The sequence below is a fragment of the Bos taurus genome, chromosome 26, assembly GCF_002263795.3.
Source record: "Bos taurus isolate L1 Dominette 01449 registration number 42190680 breed Hereford chromosome 26, ARS-UCD2.0, whole genome shotgun sequence".
NCBI lineage: Eukaryota > Metazoa > Chordata > Mammalia > Artiodactyla > Bovidae > Bos > Bos taurus.
Genome location: NC_037353.1, coordinates 44,433,112 through 44,449,823, shown reverse-complemented (window position 1 = coordinate 44,449,823; position 16,712 = coordinate 44,433,112). Strand labels below are relative to the sequence as shown.

Sequence of the window (16,712 nt, the reverse complement as noted above, 5' to 3'; positions counted from 1 at the left end):
TGTGACCTTGTTTGGAAATAAAATCTTTGTAGATGCAATCAGTTATAATGAGGTCATCCTGCTTCAGTATGGCCTTAAAGCCCACATGCCTGGCATCCTTACAAGGAGAAGAGAGGACACATCAAAGACAGGGGCGACACAGGGAAGGCCACGTGACAACAGAGGCAGAGGCTGCAGTGATACGTCTACATGCCAAGGAACACCGAGGACTCCCGGCAACCTCTGAAAGCTAGGAAGAGGCGAGAAGGGATCTGCCTATAGCGTTCCTTGCAGGAAGCATGGTCCTGCCAGCGCCTTAGTTTCTATCAGCCTCCAGGACTGTGAGAGAAGACATGCCTGCTGTGCCCAGCCACTCAGAGTGTGGCCATTTCTTTCCGACGCTTAAGGAAACTAATATACCTGCAAAGCCTGCACACTTATGTGTGTAAGTACGCATGCACAACATGCGCACACTCGACACGCGCATAGGTTTGCTTGCTCTTCATTTCTCTTTCCTCATTTATACGGGAAGGAGGAAAAGAACCAACAGCCTCTGGGCTGCCGGGCGGCGTTGAGAGCCGACCTCCTGGAAGCCCCGCAGCTCCTGGCTGTCAGCACGCATGTGCACGGGGGAGACTCCTGGCCTGACCACTCCGCGAAGCTGGCACAGAGAAAGTCCCCTATCGCGGAAGGAAAGGACGTACTAGTCAATCACGACGTCAGTCTTCACCTACAAGACAAATGGTTGGTGTCCTGGGAAGTTTTCTTAACTTCAATTTGTTATCTGCTCTGAACTTGTCATCAACGGATAGACCTTAGCCTTCTCTGCCCCAGCTGTCTATCAATATATGGCTATCTAGCTCCACCCCCTTGACCAGGGCAAAAAAGTAGAAAAACTAGTTGAATATGTTAAGTATTCTTGGATATGGGAAGACCTTTCTATGTATGATTTCAAAGCAAGAAAACCATAAAGAAGATTGAGTGGTTTTAGAAAATAAAAATGTTAAATGTATGGGGAAAAAACCATCAATTAAAGGACAAATAAACTACCAAGGGGCCAGAGAAGCCAGAGGAGGGGCCGTGAGGGTGCCCATAGAGTGTCCATAACAAGTATGTCAATGACAAGTGGTTGTCCAGTTGGCTTAGAGGTGAAAGGTCAGAGCAGCAGGATTTGGTCCTCCAATGCTTCTTTCTTGAGGCACCCAGATGCCCCCTGACTGAAGGGGAGTGTGCTGAGCAGGCGTGATGGCAGGGTCAAGAAGCTGCAGCTGGAGGAGGAGAAGGAAGTGGGAACACTTCCTTGAAGACTGACAGTCACCAGCCCCAAATCTAGAGGGACTTCTCAGCTGACTCCTCAGTGGCAGCAGACTTTGTAAATACAGTGAAAGACCAGGCCAGAAAAGGGCATCATCCATCAACTTAAAATTCAGTATCCTGTTACCAAATGAGTTATTTAGCTGTTTCAATGATTGTGGACTTCCCTGGCGGTCCGGTGGTTAAGACTTCACACTTCCACTGCAAGTGGTGCGGCTTCGATCCCCAATAGGGGAACTAAGATCCCTCATGCTGCACGCCATGGTCAAAAAAACAAATACACACACACACACACACACACACACAAATTTATTGTAACTCACTCAGTTGACAAAGTCAAGAGGGTGATCTGCTGAAGCTGATGCAAACCACCAAATCACAACTCTTGTCACCGAGCAGCTTAATCTACACGTGACTCAAATCTACACATAACAGATCATCCTGTCTCTCGGCGAAATTGCAGGATTTCAGCATCTACAAGCTAGTTCTGGCGCCATGGCAACCCATATTACATAGCACAGGACAGCATCTGGAGATTCTAAACCCTGAGCCTGAGGCCTAAAGAAAAAGAAGTGGCGGCAGCATTTCAGTGACAGGCTCATTCACTAAAGGAATGAAGATTAAGAATTTAAGTCACAAAGGCTTGATAAATTACCGACTTGACAGTTTTCTTCCATGGTGGCCTAGTGGTAAAGAATCTACCAGCTAAGGGAGGAGACATGGGTTTAATCTGTGGGTTAGGAAGATCCCCTGGAGCAGGAAATGGCAACCCACTGCAATTTTCTTGCCTGAAAAACAGGCAAGCCTGGTGGGCAACAGTCCATGAGGGTGCAAAAGAGTCGGACACAACATAGCGACTAAGCAACAACAACAAATTCTAGAAAAAAGGAGACAAAAGGGAACTGACTCTGCCTTTGGTCTTCACGTCAACCCACAGGAGGGACTAACCAGTGGTAGAGAAGATGCATCATGACAAGAGTCCCCTGCAGGGTGGACAACGAACCAAAGTCTGGACCCAGAGGTATGTCCTGGACCCTTAAGACAGAAGATTTCAAAAGGTGTAGAGAAAAGGTACATTTGTCTTCCGGGGTCTGGAAAATCCTGACTGCTCCTACATCAGTCTCCTAAAGCACGGTGGGGTCCAGCAGAAACCAGGCCACACTGTGACTTGCAGATGTCAGGAGGGGGGGGACGGGGGAGGTCAGAGGGGTGGTCACGTGGCCCCACGTGGCTGGGCGCATCAGTCCTCCGTCCTCCACGGGGCAGAGGGAAACCTCGGCAGTCTGACCCCGAGCTGCCAGCTGGAAGTTTCTCTACATCGTCTCTCGTCCTCTGCCCTGGTTGGCTCCTGCCTTTCCCCTGCAGCCACTGGTGCTGCCTTCGCACTCTCTGCCATGACTGGGTGACTTTCAACTCATGCTTCCTGGATTCCTCCAGGCTGTGGCTGTTGGCTCTTTAAGGCTCTGGCTCCTCTGTTATCACCATTGCGGGTCCAGAGGTCATAGAAGGATTTGCCAAGACTATTGCACCTGGCCCCGTATACAATGGCAGGCAGAGGAGACTGGCGTGCCGAGAGAGAGACTGACAGAGGTGTATATCGCGAAGGTGGCCCACTGCTGTGACTGTTTTCTGAAGTGTCTGTGACTGTGCAGTTTGTCCCCAAGGTACTGGCACACTCTTCGCTCCAGTCCTGTCCATACACGAGGCTCTGGCTTTCTCGAAAAAGCTTCCCTCTTGTCTGCCCAGGGCCCCAACCTTTGGCCTTAATCCGGTTCTCTGGATTTGCTCTGATTGTCTCTTGCTAGCTCTTCCAGCTGATGACAAGTTGGGAAGATTGGCTTTCTGCTGTGACATTTCCCCACCATCCTGCCTTTCAGATTGCTGTCCAGGGGACTTCCCTGGTCTTCCAATGGCTAAGACTCTACATTCCCAATGCAGGGGGCCTGGGTCCTATCCAGTCAGCGAACTAGATTCCACATACCCTAGCTGAGATCTAGCACAGCCAAATAAATAAATAAATACTAAAAAAAAAAAAAAGATTACCGTCCAGGGTCCAGGTGAGCATCCCACTCAACCTTGGTTTCTCCAGGAGTACCCCAGCTTCTCTAGGGGGAGAAAATCAAACAAAGCTAATGTTTATTTTTTACAGAAGACCTCGAAAGTACAGAAAGGAATAAAGAAGAAAATTAAAATTACCCATATGCCCCCAGCCAAGAGAGCTAATCACAGATAACATTTTAAAGAATTTCCAGAAATATGTAATTTGAATTTACCATTATTGAAGTTGTGTATGTGTGTGTACGTTTAAGTGTATTAAGTGTACATATATATTTACTCACATTTATCTTTTCCCTACATGATTATATATGTGTATACATATAAAGCTGAAACTCCAGTACTTTGGCCACCTCATGGGAAGAGTTGACTCATTGGAAAAGACTCTGATGCTGGGAGGGATTGGGGGCAGGAGGAGAAGGGGACGACAGAGGATGAGATGGCTGGATGGCATCGCCGACTCGATGGATGTGAGTTTGAGTGAACTCCGGGAGTTGGTGATGGACAGGGAGGCCTGGCGTGCTGCAATTCATGGGGTCACAAAGAGTTGGACACGACTGAGTGACTGAACTGAACTGATGGGTGAACATAACATGCAAATTCTTAGAAAATGTTTTATGAAATAACTATATAAGTTTCTGTTTTATGAATATTCCATAAGTTAGCAATTCACCTCCTACTGGACTTTTAGGTTGTCTCTTAGACAACTTTTAGAATGTTGCTACTTGTAGGAAGAAAGAACGTCTATGCCCTCTACTGTGTTCTTTTTTTTTTAATATTTTTTTTAAATGTCAGTGGCTGGAGACTTTATTTCTTTCTATTTATTTTGGCCATGCCGTGGGAACGGTGAGGCCTTGGCTTCCCCACCAGGGATTGAACCTGTGCCCCCAGCATCACTCTCCCATGTCCTTGCCTCAACAACACAAGAGGGTGCCCCCCAGAGGTGTCCCTCCTCCCCCAGCACCTCCGCAGGGAGACAGAGCGGCTAGTCCCACTGCCAGGGCTTGACCCTAACCTGGATCAGTGTTTAACTAACGGTCAGGGTTATGGAGCCTTCAAAGTGGTCAATTCCTCTCTCACAGCCTGGGTCAAATGGAGTGGGCCATCTTGTCTGGACTGATCCACCCCACCCTCTGATGGAAAGACACCAGTAACTGTCACTGGTGTAGCAGTTGGGAGAGTGGACATCACATTGGTTCTACCCTATCTGTCTTCACATTGCCCCTGAGCGTGCAGAGCCCTGCTTCTGGATTTGACGTAGTGAGAAGGAAGACGCCTTCTTTACCACAGATCTAGACAAGGTATTAGCAGAAAGCACTGCTTTGGGGTTATAGGCTAATTGCCTAGAGCAGTTATTTAACAAAATGTGAAATGTATGGAGAGACACACAAGCCCCACGAAGCCCAGGCTGGCAATCCTTCCCAGCCTATCCTTACTCCGGGGTTGGGGAGGCTGGGGTGGTGGCAGAGGGGGTCTGCAGAACCAGTTTGGCTCTCTCTGTCATTGCTGTGATGCATCCCGTTTCTTCCTCTAGGATGTGGGGACACTTGTCACTCACCAACCTCTCTGCATAGAAAGAAAAATCTACACAAGCAAACGAGAGCTTAGCTCTGCTTCAGTTGTGTCTGACTCTTTGCAACCCTATGGGCTGTAGCACACTAGGCTCCTTTGTCCACGCGATTCTCCAGGCAAGAACACTGGAGTGGGTTGCCATGCCCTCCTGCAAGGGATCTTCCCAGCCCAGGGATGGAACTTGTGTCTCTTACGTCCCCTGCCTTGGCTGGTGGGTTCTTTACCGCTAGCACCACCTGGAAGGCCCCACACAGGCAGATAAGACTACCCATCAATCAACAGCTGAGACTCACTGGGCAGAATTTGTCCTAGAAAGGGACTTTGTTTTGATGTCATTGTTGAGGTTGTTTTAATAGCCGGATCAATAAAACACAGAGGAAAGTGGCCTGAAGTGGAGATTCCACATAAGTTTCTGATTATGTGGTCAAGATTGAAGGCGGGAGGAGAAGGGGATGACAGAGGATGAGATGGCTGGATGGCATCACCAACTCAATGGACATGAGTTTGAGTAATTCCGGGAGTTGGTGATGGACAGGGAGGCCTAGCATGCTGTAGTCCATGAGGCTTCAGAGTCAGACATGACTGAGTGACTGAACTGAACTGATCCCCAGAATTCTGTTCTCAGCAGCGAGATAGTGGAAGGAGCCAAGTGGGCAGAGCTGAGCAGGAGGCCTGTCCCTCAGGTTCAGCTGGAGGAAGAGGGCTGGCTAGAAGTGACCAGGAAGCTTTGGGCCAGGACTTCCTGAGCAGGGGCTGTGATGAGGCCTTGTGGGCTCACCCCAGGACTGAGGCAGCAGGTGGAAGGGTTCTGTCTGTGCTTAAGCCTCATTGAACACTTCTGGGTCAGGTCTGGTACACAACACGCACTCGAGAATTCTTTCAGTCCCACATTAACTATTCAGACAAGAGAAATTTCCATACTATGTCTTATTTCCAAGACATTTCATGCAATCTCTATGCTTGCTTGCTAAGTCACTTCAGTCGTGTCTGATTCTGTGCGACCCCATAGACGGCAGCCCTCCAGGCTCCCCCGTCCCTGGGATTCTCCAGGCAAGAACACTGGAGTGGGTTGCCATTTCCTTCTCCAACGCATGAAAGTGAAAAGTGAAAGTGAAGTCGCTCAGTCATGTCCGACTTAGCGACCCCATGGACCTACCAGGCTCCTCCATCTCTATGAGGACTAAACAAAACTTTTTTTTCAATACTGAATGTGAATTTTGAAGCAAGAACATTAAAAATTCTTGGGATAATAAGAATTTGTAATGTTGGGATAATATTTTTACAACTCAGAGGGCAAACTTAATGTTTTAAAACTCTGCTAGAGGGCGCTCCTGGTGGTTCGGAAGTGAAGGATCTGCCCATGCGGGAGACATGGGTTCGATCCCTGGGTCAGGAAGATCTCACATGCTGTGGAGCAACTAAGTCTGTGTGCCACAACTATTGAGTTTATGGCCTGGAGCCCGGGAGCTGTAACTACTAAGCCCGTGTGCCCTAGAGCCCATGCTTCGCAAAAAGAGAAGCCCGCAATGAGAAGACCGCATGTTGCAATGACAGAATAGCCTGCACTCGCCACAACCAGAGAAAAAGTCCACGCAGCAACAGAAACCCAGGACAGCAAAAATAAAATAAATATAAAATCAAATTATAAGATTCTGGTAGATTTGCCATATAGCAATAGAGGAAGAATCATTATTTTATTTAGTTCTTCATTAAACAAGTCAAAGATACTAGGAGGACTTCTGGGTTGAAATGGTGGATTGAACGTGTGCATCTCACTTCGCTCCCTCCTGAAATCTACAGGGAAGAGATTAAACAAGCAAAAGACAAAAATAGAAATCCACAAGGACAGAGAGAACACCAAGCACAGAAAGGAAAATACCAAGCACATTTTGGAAACTGGAAATCAAATGAGCTGGTGGTGACCGATTAGGAGACCCAAGAAAGTCAGGTCCGACCTCAGCGGTGAGGAAAGCTGAAGGCACAGGTTTACACGGCAGAAACTTGAAAAGACACAGGAGCTGGCAATACCCAGGGCTCCCTTGCACACTCAGTCACAAAACTACTGGTCACCATGAATGAATATAGTGTGGCACATCCACAATGGAATCATATTCAGCACTGAAAAGAAATGATCTATCAAGCTGTGAAAAGACATTGAGGAAACTTAAAAGCATATTACTAAGTGAAAGAAGTCAGTCTGACAAGGCCACATACTGTACGGTTCCAACTAATGTGACATCCTGAGAAAAGAAAAACTATGGAAACATTAAAAAGATCACTGGTTGCCCAGCATTGTGGGAGAGGGTAGGATTGAAAATGGGGTACGCAAGATTTTTATGGTGGTGGAACTACTCTGAATGAGACTATAATGGTGGACATGTGCCTTTTACACATCTGTCCCAATCCATAGAATGCACACCACCAAGGGTGAACCCTACCATAAACTATGAACTTTGGTCGATAATGATGTGTGTGTGTTGGTTCATTGATTGTAATAAATGAACCATACAGACGCAGGGATATTGATGGTAGGCAGGGGGAGTGTGGATGAGAGGTTTATAGGAAACTGTACTTTTCTTCTCCAATTTTCTGAGAACCCAAGACTGTTCTATACAATAAAAAATGCCATAATATGTTCTATTTAGGAAATCCTTGCCCCACTTGGAATGTTCTCTTCCAATATTTTTATGATTTTAATATTTACATCATAATCCTTCAGGAATTTATTTTGGTTACTAGAAATCAGAATTCAGAGAAGGAAATGACAACCCACTCCAGTATTCTTGCCTGGAGGATCCCAGGGATGGGGGAGCCTGGTGGGCTACCCTTTATGGGGTCACACAGAATCGGACATGACTGAAGTGACTTAGCAGCAGCAGCAGCAGCAGAAATCAGAATAGTGATTGCATAAGGGATTCTGTAAGGGAGAGGTGAGGGGGCAGGAGATGAGCTAGAGAGGGGCAGGAAGAATTTACTAGGATTATTGTTTTTTATATTATATATATAATATATGATATATGATATATAATATAAAAATGTATATATTGTATATAATATTGTATACATTAATATATATTAAATATATAGCATATAAATATTGTATATAATCACATATTATATATTATATTATATATAGTATTAAATATATGGATATATATTTATTATACATATTATGTATTACATATATTATAATATATTATATATAACATGTTATATATAATAATATATTTAATATAATATAATAAAGTATAAGTTTTATATATTATATATAATTTATATATATAATATTTATATAATATAAATATATATAAACATATTGATATAATATAGATATGCAAATATATATTTAATATATAAGATATATATTATATTTATATATAATATATTTATAAAATATAAGTATATAAGTATATTTATAAAAATATAAAATATATTTATAAAATATATGAAATATCTATTATAATATATAATTATATATAAATATATTTATAATATATATTAATACATATATAAAACCAATATATATATATTTATATATATATATATATCTTACAGGGTGGTGGATATACACCTTTATAAAAATCTATGAATCTGTACCTTTAAAATCAGTGCATTTTATTTTATGTAAATTGTACTTTAAAAATTACATTAAAAAGTTTAATAGGTTTAGAAGATAACACTGAAGAAATTTTCTAGAAAGTCAAGACACTAAGAAAAAATAGTCAGACAAGGATAAGAAAATCAGAGGACCGGTCCAGGAGGCATCCACCATTACAAATAGCACAAGTTCCTCCAGAGAAAGGAGAACGAAGAAGATAAAGGGGATGGAATTACCAAATAAACAATTTAAGAAAAATTTCTGAAAAGTAGTCTATATATGCATTTCAAATCTTAACTTTTCACTTAATCTCCCTGCTTGAGGATCACCCCTAATGTAAGTACTCAGAAGTCTGCCTTATTATAAGCACTGCATGGTGCTCCCCTATTGGAGCGCTCATAATTACCTAACAGTCTTCTAATGACTGACATTTCTGCAGCTTCCAATCTTTTGATATTATAAGCAATGTTGCTAATACCACGTGGCTCAGCGGGTAAAGAATCTGCCTGCAATGCAGGACACAGGAGATACGGGTTCCATCCCTGGGTGGGAAAGATCCCCTCGAACAGGAAATGGCAATCTACTCCAGCATCCTTGCCTGAAAAAATCCCATGGACTGAGGAGCCTGGTGGGCTAGAGTCCAAAGGTTTGCAAAGGGTCGGAGGTGACTGACCAATTAAGAACATACACCTTCATAATTTCCCACGTAGGAGAATATCTCTAGAAAAATTCTGGAAGTTGATTTGCTCAGTCTGAGGATATACGCACTTTAATTCTAATTGGTTTTGCTAGACTGCCCTCCACAGAGATGGTACAGTCTACAATCCCACCTTGATATGAGTGCCATTTCCCTTAATCTCATTAATATGCGGTATCAGTGAGCTTTTTCATCTTAGCCTAATGGGAAAAAGCACTACATCCCATTGCATTTTAATTTTCATTTCCCAAATTGAAGCTTTTGAAACATGTTTTTGTGTTTAATATTTGGGAACAACATGAGCAGTAAACTAGATAATAATGGATTATAATTAAAAGACTGAAATAGCCATGAGTCCATATTGATAAAAATGATTAACTGAATAAGGGGAAGAGAGGTGATAACTCTTCCTTACAGAAGAATCTCAGTCAATAAATGTTGAAGGAATGGGAGACTGATAATAGGTGATCACCACTGAAACATCACAACGGGGCTTCCCTGGCAGTCCAGTGGTAAGACTCCATGCTACCAACGCAGGGGCCTGGGTTTGACCCCCGGTCAGGAAACTAGATCCCACATGCCACAACTAAGAATTTGCATACCACAACTAACAGTTTTAGCATGCTGAAACAAAGACCCAAAGCAGCCAAATAAATCATTACAAAATCCAACATCACAGTAATAACTGCTACAGGTAAAACTCACTGATTGATGTTAAAATTAGTGGGTAAAAGTTTAAGAGCAAATAGGATATTTACATAATCTCAAAAATATCTCACTCAAAATAATAACTTCAGAAGGGAAAATAGTAACTTTACAGGGTTGAAACAGCAGATACCTCTTCAGCCATACATTCAAGGTTAAGACATCAACACCACGGAGTCCTGACGCTGCACCGAGAATGCACCTCACTCCTCAGTCTAATCAAGGGTAAATACCAGACAAACCCAAATGGAGGGACATTCTACAAAATATCTAGTCAGTACTCTTTTCAAGTGTCCAGTTTAGTTCAGTTCAGTTCAGTCACTCAGTCGTGTCCGACTCTTTGCGACCCCATGAATCGCAGCACGCCAGGCCTCCCTGTCCATCACCAACTCCCAGAGTTTACCCAAACTCATGTCCATTGAGTCAGTGATGCCATCCAACCATCTCATCCTCTGTCGTCCCCTTCTCCTCCCATCTTCAATCTTTCCCAGCATCAGGGTCTTTTCAAATGAATCAGTTCTACACATCAGGTGGCCAAAGTATTGGAGTTTCAGCTTCAACATTAGTCCTTTAGGATGGTACCGGTTGGATCTCCTTGTAGTCCAAGCGACTCTCAAGAGTCTTCTCCAACACCACAGTTCAAAAGCATCAATTCTTTGGCGCTCAGCTTTCTTTATGGCCCAGCTCTCACATCCATACTTGCCCAAGGCATGGAAGACAAGGGAAAAAGACTGAAGAACTGTCACAGATGGGAAGAAACTAAAGAGACGTGACAACTTACCGCAAAGAGGGGTCCTGAACTGGATTAAAGAAAAAGGACATTAGTGGAAAAAGCAGTGAAATACAAATAAACTCTGTATTCAGTTAGTACAGAGTACAGTGTCGTACTGTACAGGTGTAGTATTGTACCAAAGTTAACTCTTAGTTTTGATCATTGTACTGTGGTTATGTAAGATGTTAATATTAGAGGAATCTGGGTGAAGAGTACATGGAAACTGTATTATCTTTGCAACTCTTCTGCAAGACTACAATTATCTCAAAATAAGACTCTCTAATTTTTAGTTAATTTTTTTCGCCACGCAAGCAGCATGTGGGATTTTACTTTCCCCAGGGATTGAACCTGTGTCCCCGACAAAACACAGATCCTTAACCACTGGACTGCCAGGGAAGTCTCAAGTTTGTTTTAAAAAGATATTTTTATTCTCTTTACTGTAAACTTTCTGCTCATGTACATTGATTTTTTAAACTGAATTTTTGTCTTTTACATAAAGATTTGCAGGAATTCTTTCACACATTAGAGGAAATGGACTTTTGTCACACATGCTACAATTAATTTTTTTCTGTCATTTGTCTGTGATTTTTGTTTCTGGTAAGTTTTAAGGCCAAAAAATTGTTTCATTTTTACATGGATGCATTGATTAGCTTTTCCTTCATGATTTCTGTGTCATATCTAGAAAGTTTTCCCCCTTGAAAAATGTTCTAATATTTTTATGGTTTTATTTTTTGACATTTAAAATCTTTTCCCTTCTGGAATTTTTTTTGGCTACCTAATTTTTTCAATATTTTTTACTAAACTCTCCACCTTTTTCTCACAGATTGAAACCCTACCTATAATATGTACATAATCATTCTTTATGCTAATTTTTTTTAAGTTCCACAAACTGCTTCTGAGGTTTCTATAAATAAACATTTAAGAATAGTCTGGAAAATTCAGAGAAGGAAGTATTAGGAGGGCAGAACTAACCTAACCAGGTATTAAAGTGTATTGCAAAACTAGTAATTCTAATAATTTGTTTACCAGGCTGTGAGCTCATTGACTGAAGGGCTGATTCATCTCTGTGCACAGCACCATCCTGGTGAAAACAGGGGCTCGATAAATGTTTGTTGAATGACTAACTGAATGAATGAATGAATGAGTGACATGATTAGGAGAGATGAAAGCAATGATGTTGTCAAGAGCCTCCTCTGTCTCAGGTGCTTTATGTGTGTTCTCCTTTTACCTCCCCCCCCCCTTTTTTTTTTCTGCTGCCAGTCTAATCCTGAGCAAATAGGCTCAGAATTGTTGGGCCAAGATACTCAGCTGGTAATGAAGGTGAAGCTAAGATTTGGGCTTGATTGATCACCCATCAAGCTCCCCAGAGCCTTGGAGAGGCCTCACCTGTGGCTTCTGCTAGCCTGGCCCAGGCCTAACTAAAGCCAGGGCCTGTTTGGGGCTGGGTCCATACCTCCAAGGGCTTCCACGATGGCTCAGTAGTAAAGAATCTGCCTGCAATGCAGGAGATGCAGGGGATTCCAGTTCAGTCCCTGGGTGGGGATGATCCCCTGGAGGAGGAAATGGCAGCCCACTCCAGAACTCTTACCTGGAGAATTCCATGGATTCTGTAGCCCTGGCAGGCTACAGTCCATGAGGTCACGCAGAGTCAGACAGGACAGAGCAGGCACGCAGGCAGGCAGGCCCCACCTCCGAAGCTGCTGCCCATCCTGCTGCAGAGTGTGACTTGGGCAAACTCTGCTGACAAGGACTGGATCCTCACCCAGGAGCCTGAGGCCCCCGCTGTCAAGGGGAGTAGTGGCCATGCCCCAGGCGTGTGTGCATGCCAAGTCACTTCAGTCGTCTCCAACTCTTTGCGACACTATGGACTATAGCCCGCCAGGCTCTCTGTCCATGGGATTCTCCAGGCAAGAATACTGGAGAGGGTTGCCATGCCCTCCTCCAGGGGATCTTCCTGACCCAGGGATTGTACCCCCATCCCTTATGTCTCCTGCATTGGCAGGCAGATTCTCTACCACTAGCGCCACCTGGGAAGCTCCATGCCCCAAGGGGATTCAGGAATTTCTGTGGCTGCACAGAAACCTCATGGGTCACTTCTGGGAGGCACAAGACACCAGGTCTCACATGGGCATGGACTAGGGCTCGGCAGGTGGGGTTCTAGCCCAAGCCCAACTGCTGTGCTTCTCGAACAAACCTTTACCCTCTCTGAGCCTCATCTACATGGTGGGGATGTTTTCCTTTATTGAGGTAAAATTTACAAACTGTTGAGACTTAGAAAACTTATGGTTAGACTTAGACTTATGGTTACTTGTTGGGGGGCCCTGGGGGGAAGGGATAGTTGGGGAGTTTGGGAGCAACATATACACACTGCTATATTTAAAATGGATAACCAACTAGGATTACCATATAGCACAGGGAACTCTGCTCAATGTTACATGGCATCCTGGATGGGAGGGGAGTTTAAGAAGAATGGATTAGTGTATATATATGGCTGAGTCCCTTTGCTATCCATCTGAAACTATCACAACATGGTTAATCGGCTATACTGCAACACAAAATAAGAAGTTAAAAAATTTTTACAAACTAGGAAAGGCAGAGACTTTTCAGCACAGTTCAGTGAGTTTTGATAAAGTAGAACCAAAACCTGAATCAAGATACAGGACATTCCCATCACTGCAGAGAATTCTCTCAGTCAGTTCCTTGACGCTCAACCCCCTAGTGCCTTCTTGGACTTCCTATTAATGGAATCATGTAATATGTACTCTTTTGTGTCTGGATTCTTTCAGCATAACACATTTTCCAGATTCATCCACGTTGCATGAATCAGCCCTATCGTGTGAACACACCACCCATATTCACCCATCCGCCCAGCTATGGACCCCTGCGTTGTTTCTCGGTGGTGATTATGTTGAAGTTTTGGAGGATACGCATTTCCTTTTCTGTCGCTTAAACACCTTATGCGATGCAGAAACATGCTGCTCATCCCTCCTGTGAGAGGACACGCTGCTGGGGGCCCAGATGGCCAACACCCCAGCGCTGCCCCTCTTAACCCACCTCCCCCAGCTGCTCCCAGCCAGCAACCAAGCACAGAAGGAGAGGGGTGATTCATGTCTGCCCATTCCTGCAGGATGTGGGGCTCCCCCGGGCCCTGGGGTTCAGGGCCTCCCCTTCAGCCTGGCCCAGCCTCTTCTAAAGCTGCACCAAGGTCTGAGGCTTTTCTGAGCTCTTATGGGCTTCACTGTGTCCCCTCAAATCCGTACATTGGAGTCCTGACCCTTGTACCCCAGAATGTGACTGTATTTGGCGACAGGGCCTTTCAAGAGGTAATTAAGTTAAAATAAGGTTATTAACCTGGACTCTAATCCAATCTGCCTGGTACCTTCATAAGAAGAAGAGACTAGGACACAGATACACATGCACACAGGAGAAACCCTGTGAGGACAGAGCAAGAAGGGACCACCTGCAAGCCAAGGAGAAGGGACTCGGAAGGAACCCAGACTGCCAACACACTGAGCGTGGACTTGTAGCCTCCAGAACTGGGAGCAGAGATCTGCTGTTGAGCCCCGGTCTGGGCAGCCCGAGCAGACCAAGATGCCACCCAACCTTCCTCCCGGCCCCTCTCTGTGCTCAAGGCGGCAGGCTTCCTCCCCCTCATCCTCGCAATAAATTTCTGCAGGTCTGACCCTGCCCTGGGTCTGCTTCTGACACAACCTGCCCGAAGCGCCACCCACGTCTAGGGGAGGTCGAGGAGCGAGGCAGAGCCTGGCACAGAGCGGGGCCTCTGCCTGGCAGGGTCAGCGAGGTTCTGGACCAGCAGGGCGGGGCGGTGGTCCCTGATGCTCCCTTGCAGACTGGAGATGAGGCCAGATCCCTCCTCTGGGGCTGAGGCAGTGCGCCCTGGGAGGGGCAGGAAGGCCCTGATTGGCAGGGGGAGGGTGGGGGGCGCGGGGTCTCCTCCCCTCAGCCGGGGATTTGCCCTGGCAGCCAACCAAGAGAAGCAATTCCAGATTCCAGACCGGGGAGGGGCCTTCGGGGGGAGTCTCCGAAACGTGGGGAAACTGAGGCCAGGGTGGCGGCTCTGTGATCTAGGTCGTCAGGCACACGAGTCCCTCCATGGGATTCACCGGGCCCAGCCTTGGCTGACATGCGGTCAGAAAGAACACCCCCAGCGGCACTGCCAGCTTGAGTTTGAGGTGGCCCCGCCGGTGTGTTCAGCTCCGTGCCCAGCCTCACCCGCCCGCCTGGACTCTGAAGGCTGGGGGCGGGGGGCTTGTCCCCAGGCAGGAAGGGGAGATGGTGGGTGGGCGCCGACCAGCGGGCTCTGCGGGGCTGGCGGGGCTGGCGAGAAAGAGGGAGAAGAAGCCGCCGCCCCCAGCGGGGTCCTCAGGGGCCTCGCTCTCAGGAGGGCCGGGCAGGCAGGGCAGGGGCGAGGTCTGGGGGGCTTCGTGGGAGAGAGGAAGGAAGGGGGAGGAGAGTAGGGAGGAAAGGGAACGCTGACAAACCACCTTGCTCGTTACAGCCTGTAAAGCGCTTTCCCACATCTTCGCTTTGTGATCTCCTAGCCGCCCAGTGAAGAAGGCAGATAATTTTCCCCAGGATGTGCGGTCACAGGGCGTCCCCTCAGGCCGTCAGGCTCCAGCCTCCACCTGGCTCGATTCCGACCCGGCCTCCGTCACACGCACCCCGCCCCCACCCCCATGTGGGCTCTGCGCACCCCTGCGGGCTTGTGGGGAGCCCCCAGTCCCTACGGCCCACGTTTATCGGCCCACGTTTATCGGCCGGGCTTTGCAACCCCGGGTCCCGGGCCAGCCCAGCTTGACAGAGGAGCACGGAACACCATGAGCACTGAGACATTTCTGAGCTGGTTTGCCCCCAGCATCCTGCAGCCGCTCCAGGGGACCATGGTTTCCAAGGCTGTGGCCCAGCGTCCCGCCCGGGCCCCTGGTTCAATCACCCCTCTTGAGTCCCCATTACGCACCACGTGTTCTGCTGGGTCCTAGGAGCCTGTGGAGACCAAGCCCTGGGTCCTGCCCACATGGCTCCCCCCATTGGGCAGTCTTATCCAGACAGACTGCCCTGGTTGACCCTTTGAACAACAGGGGTTTGAACTGCAAGAGTCTACTTACATGCAGATTCTTTTCAATAAATAAATTGGCAACTTTTCTGGAGCTGTGCGACCATTTGAAAGAAACTTAGACAAACAGCCTAGCCTAGAAATATAAAAAAAATTAAGAAAAAGTTAGCTAGGTCATGAATGCATAACATATACATAGATACCAGTCTATCCTTACATAGGCAGAAGGTAAGTGATATTTCATAGAAAATTAATACCGTGTTAATTTTCTTACTATTTTATAGCTTGACTTTTCAAGTATTACCTTCTCCTGCAACATGCCTCGCTTGTAATTGGAGAAACTATTTACCAGCCTGTTGTCTCAGATAAGTGTTTTTTTTAATCAATGTTTCCAATATTATATTACGAATGTCGCTGTCATACTGTGTGTTCTAAAAATTGTGTAAGTCATTCATTAGTGTACAGTCTAGGACCAATCATATTGCTGTATTTTCATTATCAGTGCAGGAACTCTTGTACCTCTAAATAAATTTGAATTTCTTTTTCATAGAATCTTTTCATTTTTGCTGTCTAGTATTAGTAACATGCGGAATGTCTACCTTGTTTTGCATCATATAAGACAATTTTGACATAGGTACTGATCCAGCTTGTAAACAGATGACATAAGCTTACAGTGTCGATAAATACACTACAACGCGGCAAGCGTATTTTCTTTCATGATTTTCTCAATATTTACTTTTCTCTAGCTTCCTTTATTGTAAGAATACAATATATAATCTATTGGTGACAGCAGGCATGCCTGCTCATTCATGTCCAACTCTTTGAGACCCCATGGACTGTAACCTTTCAGATTCCCTTGTCCATAGAATTTTCCAGAATACTGGAATGGGTTGCCATTTCCTACTCCAGGGGGTCTTTTAGATCCAGGCATCAAATCCGAGTCTCT

At 45.6% G+C, this 16,712-nt stretch overlaps 1 long non-coding RNA gene across 1 annotated transcript; it reads left to right on the top strand.

Annotated features, from left to right (window-relative positions):
- Window positions 1-284: 284 nt before the first annotated feature.
- Window positions 285-16,166, top strand: LOC112444496 (uncharacterized). The gene is made up of 3 exons (XR_003032805.2): window positions 285-1,982; window positions 2,231-2,314; window positions 16,051-16,166. It is a non-coding gene; the product is annotated as an uncharacterized lncRNA (long non-coding RNA).
- Window positions 16,167-16,712: the final 546 nt, after the last annotated feature.